This window comes from Chlorocebus sabaeus, chromosome 8 (assembly GCF_047675955.1).
Source record: "Chlorocebus sabaeus isolate Y175 chromosome 8, mChlSab1.0.hap1, whole genome shotgun sequence".
NCBI classification, from domain to species: Eukaryota; Metazoa; Chordata; class Mammalia; order Primates; family Cercopithecidae; genus Chlorocebus; species Chlorocebus sabaeus.
The window spans coordinates 77,273,879-77,283,609 of NC_132911.1; the positions used below are offsets into that span (position 1 = coordinate 77,273,879).

The 9,731-nt window shown below is 39.8% G+C and overlaps 1 pseudogene; it reads right to left on the minus strand.

Moving 5' to 3' along the window:
* Positions 1-1,995: 1,995 nt before the first annotated feature.
* Positions 1,996-4,363, minus strand: LOC103236966 (peroxiredoxin-like 2A pseudogene; annotated as a pseudogene).
* Between the last annotated feature and the right edge of the window lie 5,368 nt (positions 4,364-9,731).

The following is a 9,731-nucleotide window of genomic DNA, read 5'->3' on the forward strand; positions in this document are numbered from 1 at the left end:
TCGATTATATGAATAATTATCTTCTTACAAGTGGTCAGGTGAATTGTTTAGAATTTTCTAATATTACAAACAATATGACAGTTGATATATTTGTATACGACTCCTAATACACATGTGTGTTTCTGCAGGGAAATATACCTAAAATTGGATTCACTGGTTTGTAAGATGTGCAGATATTTAACTTTACTTACTATTAATAGATTAATCTCCATGTACTAATCTTAATTTATACTGAATAAGTGGTTATATCTACCTGTATTCCTGTAATTTTTGTTTACCCACATTCTTATGTACACTTGTAATTGTTTGTTTTTGAAACAGAGTTTTGCTCTCATCCAGGCTGGAATGCAGTGGCTTGATCTCAGCTCACTGCAACCTCTGGCTCCCAGGTTCAAGCAATTCTCCTGCCTCAGCCTCCTGAGTAGCTGGAATTACAGACATGCCCCACCACACCTGGCTAATTTTTTGTATTTTTAGTAAAGACGGGTTTTCACCATGTTGCCCAGTCTGGTCTCAAACTCCTGACCTCAAGTGATCAACCCACCTCAGCTTCCCTAAGTGCTGGAATTATAGGCATGAGCCACTGTACCCTGCCAATTAAGCTATTTTAATTTTTGCTAATCTTTGGATGTTAAATGGTACCTTGTTAATTTTTACTTCCCTAAAAGTGTTTATTTGCCACTTAGTTTCCTCTTCTGTGAAATGCCTATTTCTATGCTTTGCCCGTTTTTGTACAGGGTTTTGTTTTATTCTTACTTGTAGTGCTTTATATTTTGTGAGTACAAATTCTTTATATGTTATGTATGTTGCAAATATCTCTCCCACTATTAGTTTATTTTTAACCTGTTTATGTCTTTTAGTTTATCAGAAACTTTAAATTTTGATATAGTCAAATTTGTCTATTTCTTTTTCTATAATATCATATTGAAGAAATCCTCTTTCCTACTCTAAGACACAGAGATAAAGCCAAGATCCCCTAATATTTGAGTCTGATTTTGATAGTTTCTCTGATGTTATTAACTACCTCTGAGCCAATATCACATTCCCTTAATTTCTAAAAATTATGTATGCATTTATGTGTGCATATAAGCTTATTTTTGTTTGGTTTTTGTTTGCTCCCTTGTTTTATGAAGCTTCCTGAGAAAGGGTTCATAGGAAGTAAAATTTTTTATGGTAAATATATTTTTATTATTAGTTTTAGCAGAAAAGCTTGTATATACAGGTGACTTCTGATGCTTTTTTCTTTTTCTTTTTTTTTTTTTTGTTTGAGATGGAGTCTTGCTCTGTCACCCAGGCTGGAGTGCAGTGGTGTAATCTCGGCTTACTGCAACCTCTGCCTCCCAGGTTCAAGCGATTCTCCTGCCTCAGCCTCCCGAGTAGCTGGGATCACAGGTGCATGCCACCACACCCTGCTAATTTTTTGTATTTTTAGTGGAGACGGGGTTTCACCATGATGGCCAGCCTATTCTTGAACTCCTGACCTCAGGTGATCCACCCGCCTTGGCCTCCCAAATTGCTGAGATTACAGGAGTGAGCCACCACACCCGGCCTTCTGATGCATACTTTTATTAAAGCCAGAGATGGTTATTTATTCTAGAGAAACAAATCTCTGAGGTTAGAATGGAAGACAGTGAAACAAGATATTTCACTTTATAATTTACCTTTGTCAAACTATCCCAGAGCATGTCAATTCTATTATGAAATTATTACTTTGACATTATATAACAAATTATTAGTAGAAAACACACAAGCCAAAAAACTTCAAATTCTGTAATCTTCAAGTCAATCATCAATTTTCTTAGATTTCTGAAGACCTGAAAAGAAAAATAATTTCAAACAACAGCACTCAAACACCATATACATTTGTAATGAGGCACAGCAGTCAATTTTTTTTTTTTTTTTGAGATGGAGTCTCAGTCATCCAGGCTGGAGTGCAGTGGCATGATCTTGTCTCACTGCAACCTCCACCTCCCAAGTTCAAGTGATTCTCCTGCCTCAGCCTCCTGAATAGCTGGGACTACAGGTGCATGCCACCATGCTCGGCTGATTTTTGTATTGTTAGTAGAGACAGGGTTTTGCCATGATGCCCAGGCTGGTCTCGAACTCCTGACCTCAAGTGACCTGCCCATCTCAGCTTCCCAAAGTGCTGGGATTACAGGCATGAGCCACCACGCCCAGCCCGGCAGTCAATTTTAAGCCTCAAATCTTCCAAATTTTAGCTTAATAATCCTCATTAGTTTTTTAGATTTTTGTTAGCCTTGTTTTGGGGCTATTTTGCCTTCCTAGGCCTAAACAGAATATTAAAATACATTAATAATCCATACTGAGAATAGAGTATAAATGGGTTTCTCACTCCTTAGGGACATAAGTGGAAGCAACACATCCCATGAACACAGATGAATGCCCCTGGTTATCCCTGAGCTGGGCAGTTTCACACGATCATTTTTTCTCTGAGACCAAAGTCTGTGGTTTGATCATCTCAGCAGCTTCCCAAACCAGACAAAACAGATTTACTTTGTCTCCAAATTATTTTTCTCAGTGCTCGAGAAGAATCCCCTCGTTTCCTGATCCTACCACGAAAACGTCCCTGAGGATGAAGCCTTCTCCTTCCAGGTTTCCAGAGAAGCCTCCATTCCAGGCTCAGAAGAAGTACCACACTCCCAGATGGAGAAATCCCATAAACATCATCTTCCGCCTTTGTGGACCATAGAACTTTTTCTTTTCATCCAGGAAGATTTCTCCTTTGAAATAAGGCTGGAAATCCTTCACTTCAGTCCTGATGTGCTCCTTTACCCCTGCAAAGAGGGGGACTCCCAGCTCGTCCAACATGGGTTTCAGGGAGGACAGATCCGCAGCTTCCTCTCAACGGAGGAAACAGCCTGGCCTCCGCCCAGCCATAATCATAGCTCTATTCCCCACCCCCACCCCCCCACCCCGCATAGCTCCTTTGCTTTCAAAGTCCTTGGTTCCTTCTCCAGAGTTTTCAGGTCTATATCCTCCAGGTACTCCAGTGTCGCTTTCTGGGACTTAGACAGAAACATGTCTGTGTTGGCCAGCAGCAATGCCAAGGCAGTGGCCCCCGGAGCTCCTGCACCAATGGACCACATGCCCACAGTGAAGAAACTTGGGTCCTGGAGGAAAGACATTTCTGCCTCAGTCTCCAACTCTCAGCTCTGCTCCTTGTGGTGTGTGTCTGCCTGGTTCTGGCCCAGCCCTACTCTCAAGTGCCAGATTCAGAAACCTCTGAATACACGCTTACAAAAAGTGCCATAAATATGATGTATAATTCTCATTTCTAGAACAATGATTACCCTCAAAACGTTATTTGTACACAAAACGGAGAGTTTTCTGATGAATGAGTATGGTAAGGAGTCAGGGTTTGTAGTCAGAATCCCCATTCTTATTCTCCAAGGCTGGGCCCAAGCAGGAGCATTCAAGACTATTCAAGCTGACTCCTTCACAATGCTTTTCAAAATAAATCCTCATTATTTTCTTTTTAAAAACCACCACAAGTGCCTCCTTTCTGCTGGCCTTCTCCTACCCTGACACCCGGGCACCGAAGGGCCAAACCACCTGGCCCCAAGGGTCCCAGGGGCAGACCCCCCGAAGTAAAATTTTTTAAGAAACTGTGTGCCTGAAATTTTTCTACATTTCATCCCCATACTTATTGATAACTTGGGATGAGAACAGAATCTGATTATAAATTATTTTTCCAAAAACGTTGAAGGGACTATTCCATAGTCTACATGTTTTGATTCTTATCGTTGAGAAGCCCAATACTGTTCTGATTCCAACTTCCAAATTTTGTTGATACTATCTCTGTTATTCTCTAAGACCTTCTAAATCCATGCTATTAAAAACTTTTTTTAAACCATTTCCTATCATTTCAATAGAATTTTAAAAGGGAGTGAGTTAATGAGCATGTTCAGTGACTAACTATAGTCATTTTAGTGATACATAACTCCCACTACTTTCTATACTGAGAGTCTCAACCCAAGCATCTTAGGTAGGACAGTTCTTTTATTCATTCTTTTTTTCCTCCTTTTTTATTCTCATTTTAGCTACCCTGTTAACTAAAAGGACAATTCTTTGTTGTCCCAAACTGTCCTAAGTAGTATAGGACATTTTCCTAGTCCTTCTGCTCTTCATCTGGTCCTGTTCTTGTCTTATGGTTTCCATTCCTTCACCTTCTTGAATATGAAAAATTTAAATTTTTTTCTATGCCATTCTATTTAGTTTTAGGGTACAAATCTCCTGTTTGCAGCATCTGCCAAGTCTGCTTCCTTGCAGTTAATTTCCTTACATATTCTCTAATCTTTGCAAACTCATCTATAGAGAAATCAATATCTACAGAAGTCAAGGATTCCTTGAATTATGGGAACTTTGCTATACAGAGAGGTTTTCCATCGATCTTTGCCTGGCCCTGGGTTTTGAAGGTACCAGACCAGCTAAAATATCAATTTCTTGGACTGCGGTCCTGACCATATAGTAATATGAATTCAGACTCCAGACTTGAGCTAGTATGGACCATTAATCTCTAATCTCTAGCAGCTGACCCTTTTCTTACCATAGTTCAAGTGGATGGCAAGCTTCCTTCTAGCCTCCTCAGGTCAATGAGGGGATGTTTTTCTAGTTATCATCTTAAGGTCAAAGGGTTCTTGTGGTAGATTTTATTTTTCAAAGGTAGGTGTACTAATGAATATCCAGTCCCACATGCTCTTCCTTCACTGTGATGTTCCTCCTTTCCTCCATCAAGAGGTGAGATCTGTTTCTTTTCCTGAAACCAACTTCCTCAGCCAAACAAACAAACAGAAAAAAAAAAAAACAAAAAAACAAAAAAAAAACAGTAGAAACCACACTATGTGATTTCCAAAGCTAGGTCATAAAAGTGATATGACTTCCACTTGGCTCTCAGGACACTCACCTTTGAAATCCAGCCACCATTTTGTGAGGAAGCCAGGTGACATGGAGAGGCCACATATAAAGATTACAGCTGACATCTACAGCTAAGGTCTCAGTCAAGAGCCAGTATCAACCCCCAGACATGTCAGTGAATAAACCTTCAGGAGATTCCAGTCCTGAGCCTTCAAATCTTCCAGCTGAGGCTCCAGACATCCTGAAGCAGAGCCAAGCTGTCCCTGCTGTGCACTGTCCGAATTCCTGACCCACAGAATCCATGAGCACAATAAATGGTTGTTTTATACCACTAAGTTTTGGAGAAATTTGTTATGAAGTCATAGTAACTGGAACAGTACTTCTTTGTGACTCCCAGCTTTCAGCAGATGGCTCAACGGTGGCTTTCTCTGTGAACATTCCTTCATTTCAGGCACCTGGGGATTTCCTTTTCTTTGTTCCTAGCTTAGCCACATTTCTATAAATTACATGTTACTCAGCATTTGAAATATACTGAAGCAGAATGGGGACCCTTCCATGCCGGCTCAGTCTGCCACATTGCCCAGAATTTCCCAGAATAGTTTTTTAAATAATGACATAAAGAACTGAATAATTTATTTTTTTTATTTTTTTTTTTTTAAACAGAGTCTCACTCTGTTGCCCAGGCTAGAGTGCAGTGGCACGATCTCGGCTCACTGCAACCTCCGCCTCCCAGGTTCAAGCAGTTCTCCTGCCTCAGCCTCCTGAGTAGCTGGGATTACAGGCACATGGCCCCAGGCCCAGCTAAATTTTTTTTGCATGTTTAGTAGAGATGGGGTTTCACCATGTTGGCCAGGCTGGTCTCGAGCGCCTGACCTCAGGTAATCCACCCACCTCGGCCTCCCAAAGTGCTGGGGTTACAGGCGTGAGCCACACGTCTGGCCAGTAATTTATTTTATATATATACACCTTAAAAAAGAAAAGAAAAATAATCCTATCGAGAGTGCATTTATTAAGGATCAGGTAACTTGTTGCAGAGAAAATACACTCAATAAAAAATTCATTCTCTCTAGTACTCAAATAAAAGGCAGATAATACAAGGAACTACTACTTTCACCAATCAAAATGGCAGGGAGTTTTTTCTTTACTATCAATAGAGTAAGATGAAGTGCAAGGAAATAGGCACTCTCATAAGGTTCCAGTGGGAGTATATATTGGTGTAATACTTCCAGCGAATAATCTAGTAATATATATGTTCTTATAATTGTATATATTTTTGACCCAGCAATTCTACTTCTGGGAATTTATCCTAAAGAAATAATCACTGGCCAGGTATGGTGGCTCACGCCTGTCATCCTAGCAGTTTAGAAGGCAGAGGCAGAAGGATCTCTTGAGCCCAGGAGTTTGAGACCAGCCTGGGCAACACAGTGAGACCCTGTCTCCACAAAAAGAAAAAAAAAAAAGAAATAATCATTGATACATGAATATCAATTCCTGTATTTCTTATAATAGAAAAGAGAATGAAAATAACTCAAATGTCCAACAGCAGGTGGCAAAATCATCTTTAATTTTATGGTTGTTTGTACCAAAATAATTACCAAGTGAACATAAAGAAAGATGAGTTATAGATTCATTGAGAAAAATATTTATTTATTAATAATGCCATGCATTGTGCTAGGAGTCGTAATACAACGAGGATTAAAGATAAAGCATACTGTCTATGGGAGGGGGTGGGGAGGAGTGATAAGTTCATTATGGTAAAGCTACGTTCAAATTCTATGGCACAACAGAACTTTTGCTGACCTTAACCAGACTGGAGAAGTAGGAGGGTTTTTGTTTTTTGTTTTTTGTTTTTGCTTTTTGACAAGTGATGTTCAAGCTAAGTACCAGAGGTTTTCACAAGTAGAAATTAACTATGGGAGAGAAGCTTGGATGTCCACTAAAATCCTGGCTCCTCCTCCAGAGAACAGTGTTTGTTCTAGGAAGTGGCTGCCTCCCTGTGATTGGAATGTGAGTGAATGTAATGTGTAACACTGCAAGAAGCTTCTAGGAAGCTAAGCAAGTATGCTTTCTCCATACTTTCTCCTTGTCTTTCTGCTGACTGGATTTAGACAACAGTGAAATGCTGACGAATGGCAGTCTGGGTCCTTCTACCAAGTGAAAGCAAGCCACTTGCTGATCAGGGATGCCTACCTTGAAATTGTTATGTGAGCAAGAAATAACTTTTCTATGTTAAATCAAGAAAATGTTGGGATCTGTTTGTCACTACAGCTAGCAATAGGCTAATTCTCAAATAATGTAGTATCTCACTTAAATATATTCACTAAGCATGTACGATATACACATCAATGTGTCAAGTGCACAAAAAAAAAAAACACAAAAAGAACTAAAGAGATTCTGCCTGCACAGAATTTCCAGTCCAGAAGAAAAAACAGTAGCCACTTCTACAACTCTAATACAAAGCAGTGTATATAAATTAAATCCTTAGGAGATATATATATAGTAGTAGAGGATTTAAAAGGAGGGAGATATTACTTTCAGGGGGAGGTTCAAAAAAGACTTTAAAGAAATTAGAAAATGGCATTTAAACAGGATTTAGATGGCAGAAATGTAGGTAGAGGCATTCCAGAAAAAGATATAGATGGGAAAGATGTCACAGAGAATGTAATGTAAGTACTCTGGATTGCCTGGAGGGGGGGGTTCAGATAAAGGCAGTGTGAGAAATAATTAAATGATAAATTGGATGAGATTACAGACAAATCTGAATGCTGGACAAAGTGGTCTGTATTTCCTTGAGTAATGTGGTACCACAGAACAGACGTATGGTATATATTCTGAACAGAGGTATGGTTTCTATTCACAGTTATGCTTTAGAAAAATTAATATGGCAGAGACTGGAACCCAAAAGAGAAATTACAAGGCAATCATAATAGTCCAGAGTACTTAAGAGTGGTCATAGTGAGAATGCAAGATCGATTATTGAATTGGGGAGATTCGGCAGCGAAAAAGGAGTCAAAGCTGACTGAGGCTGGGAATTGAGGTAACAGAGGATTATGGAACCATGAATTAAATTCAAAGAGGATATGCTAGTGTGGAGGTGGAGGGCAACAAGGAGTTCTGTCTTAGAAAAAAGTGAGTACAGGACATCCAATGGAGATATATAATCTGGATCTATGCAGTAGGAATTGAGGTGCACAGGTCTGAAGATGAAAATGTTAAGAGTTATCTATTTACACGTGAGAAATAAGGCCAGAGACTGTAATAAAGTTGGCAAAGGAGATTTGAGAGAAAGAAGAAAAGCCAGAGATTTCCTTAAAATATATGCAAGGCAGGTAGAACAAAAGGCAGAGAAGGAATAGAGAGGCAGACAGTTCAGGGGAACTAGCATCATAGGAAGCATTGGATCATGTCCAATTCTACAAGTTATTGGATAAGGGAATTATTAATAACATTACTGTAACAGCAAATGCACAATCCAATTTAATCCTCAGGTCACCCAATGAAACACAGATTCCAGTCAATGACTGAGCAGGGATTCAGACCCTGCAAAGAACCCAGGCACTGAAGTAAAATGAACTTGGATTCTAATCTTAAATGTGCTCCTCAAAAGCTGCAGAACCACAGGGTCAAGAAAAAAAAAATCCTGCCTCTGACTCTCATAAGGTGAGGATTAAATTTTAAAATGCATGTGAAGTGTTCAGCACAGTACCTGACATTATAAACACTAAGTGGAAGCTATTCTCCTCTTTTGAAGAATAAATACAGATTTTTCTCAATATAGTCTGTTGAAAAAAAGATAAATCATTCAAGATTCTTAAAGGCAAGATTGTATCAAAATTTTTAAATGTGCATACATCTGACTTAGCACTTCTGCTTCAAGGAATTTATTCTGTAGAACTGTTCCCATGTGTAAGAATGTCTACTGTGGCTGGGCATGATGGCTCATACCTGTAATCCCAGCACTTTGGGAGCCCGAGGCAGGCGGATCACCTGACGTCAGGAGTGAGACTACCCTGGCCAACAGGGTGAAACCCCATCTCTATTAAAAATACAAAAAAAATTAATTACCCGGGCGTGGTGGCATACGCCTATAATCCCAGCTACTCAGGAGGCTGAGGCAGAAGAACTACTTGAACCTAGGAGGCGGAGGTTGCAGTGAGCCGGGACTGCACCATTGCACTCCAGCCTGGGCAACAAGAATGAAACTCTTAAAAAAATAAAAGAAAAAAAAAAAAAGATTGTCTATTGTTTCATTGTTTGTAACAGGGAAAAACTGAAACCAATCTCAATGAGGAATGGTCACATAAACTGATACATCTGTACTATGAAATACTCAGTGTGGACCTAAGTAAATTGATATGAATGGTATTCTCCATCAAATCTTTTTTTTTTTTTTTTTTTTTTTGAGACAGAGTCTCACTGTCACTCAGGCTGGAGTGCAGTGGCACGGTCTTGGCTCACTGCAATCTCCGCCTCCTGGTTTCAAGCGATTCTTCTGCCTCAGCTTCCTGAGTAGCTTGGATTACAGGTGCACGCCACCACGCCCAGCTAATTTTTGTATTTTTAGTGGAGACAGGGTTTCGCCATGTTCGTCAGGCTGGTCTCAAAACTCCTGACCTCGTGATCCGCCCGCCTTGGCCTCTCAAAGTGCTGGGATTACAGGCGTGTGCCACCACGCCTGGCCCTCTCCATAAGTGAAAAAAGACATTTCTCGAAATAATTCATATATGATTCCATTATGACCAAAAAAAAGGAAAAAAGTGGAAGAATGAACACCAACTTAATTCTAACAAGGATTAAAAAGTAAAGAAAGGCATAGACCTCTCCTTTCCAACTCCATATACTTCTGTACTGTTTCA